Source organism: Octopus bimaculoides, chromosome 1 (genome assembly GCF_001194135.2).
Source record: "Octopus bimaculoides isolate UCB-OBI-ISO-001 chromosome 1, ASM119413v2, whole genome shotgun sequence".
Classification (NCBI taxonomy): Eukaryota; Metazoa; Mollusca; class Cephalopoda; order Octopoda; family Octopodidae; genus Octopus; species Octopus bimaculoides.
The window spans coordinates 48,861,104-48,862,964 of NC_068981.1; positions in this window are offsets into that span (position 1 = coordinate 48,861,104).

Below are 1,861 nucleotides of genomic sequence, written 5' to 3' on the forward strand. Positions count from 1 at the left end.
ATATATATATATATATATATATAAATATCAGCTTTAATATCCAGTGTAATCCATTTTCATTTCCTTTCTGCAACATCACCTTCAACTCCATTTGATGACATCTGTCAAGACATCTGAGATTTTATATAAATCAAATAGCGGCGATGATGAACACATATCCACAACTCCACAACAAATATGTGGCGCCGAGAAAGAAATGATTTGTGCGAGCAAAGGATTCTTGTCTTTATATGGATGAAATAATGGACTTTGGATTATGAAATGGTAAAAGACTGACGTAGAATGAACTGGCGCATGGTTACGGCTAGATGAATTGTTACTAGGTTCATGGGCACTTCGTCCCTTGCAGCGATAATTTCAGCCATAAAAATGTTGCACTCTACTCCTCCACACAACAACACACGCATTCTTACACAGACATGCACATACACGCCGTTGTGTTGGTACATAACATATGTAGCTACAGACATTCCTATCAAACTGATAATTATTCTTGCCCGACAATTTGCTATCCAAACTTTGATTTTTTTTCTTTTTTGTGGCGGTGATGCTGCTTGCATTCGTCTCCTTGTACGAGATGCTGGGTGAATTACTGGTGGTGGCGTAGTACATACAGTTCTGGTTAATTCTGTTGTTGTTCCAGATTCGTCTCTATTTAATTCACCTGACCCAAGATGAAAGACATTTCATTTTAATCTTGGTGCAATGCTTTGCCAGAATTGTCAAAGCCGGGGGAAAATCTTTTGCTCTGTTGGATATATTTACATACGAATTCAAATCTCAGTAATCATTCACAGCCAGCTTTTGGGATAATTAGTTCGATATAAATTCAAACGAGGTGTAAGATATTTCACCATTCTGAAAAGGCATAAATAATCGTCATTACGTAGTCTTCTTTAGTGCAGTAAATTTGACTTATTGCTGTTTCCAGAAATCAATGTAGTTTCGTTATTGATAGCTATACTCAATAGGCGCATTGAACCGTTGACAAAACTTTACCAACATAGAAATTTAAGGCTACTTTCTTCAGAGTTATTTCAGTTCATATATGCATCTGCAAACAGACACGCGTGGACACGCGTACACAAATTCGAATATATGTATGTGTTTGCGTGTGTAGAGAGCTATATGTACATACTGGATGATATATATATATATATTTACATACATACAAACACACATATATACACACACATATAAGTAGAGTTATATATCGTGTATTATATTAATATATGTATTTAAATGTGTTTGTGTATATATATATATATATATATATATATATATATATATATATATATATACACACACACATACGCATATGTGTATAGGTGTTTGTGTGTGAGTGTATGGGGGTGTGCGTGCGAGTGTGTGTTTATATGTTTGTGTGTGTGTGAATATATGCTGATAGGGTCCTGGCTGAATGGTTTAGAAATTCTCTTCGAAACAATGCGGATATGACTTTATTTCCACTTTGTGTCCACGCATTCAAATGTCTGTCCATAGCCTCGAATTAACGCGTGTTCTGAGTGCATTTCATTACACTAAAACAGTGATTGACTGCCTCATGCATACATAAGTTTCGCAATATGTCTCACGTTGATTGTACTTGAGAATTACCTTTAGGTTACATGTAGCTATATAATATTCAGTCGTTCGTATTCTAATTCAATGAATAGACCTTGCAGTTCATCGAAACACTCGATGTTCATTGGTCGAAAACGGTTTCTATACATGCGTGTGTCTCTCTATCTTTGTCTCCCTCTTTCTGTCTTTCTCATTTCCTCTCACTCTCTCTCTCTCTCTCTCTGTCTATATATATATATATATATACACAAACTTACGCACACATATATATGCATTT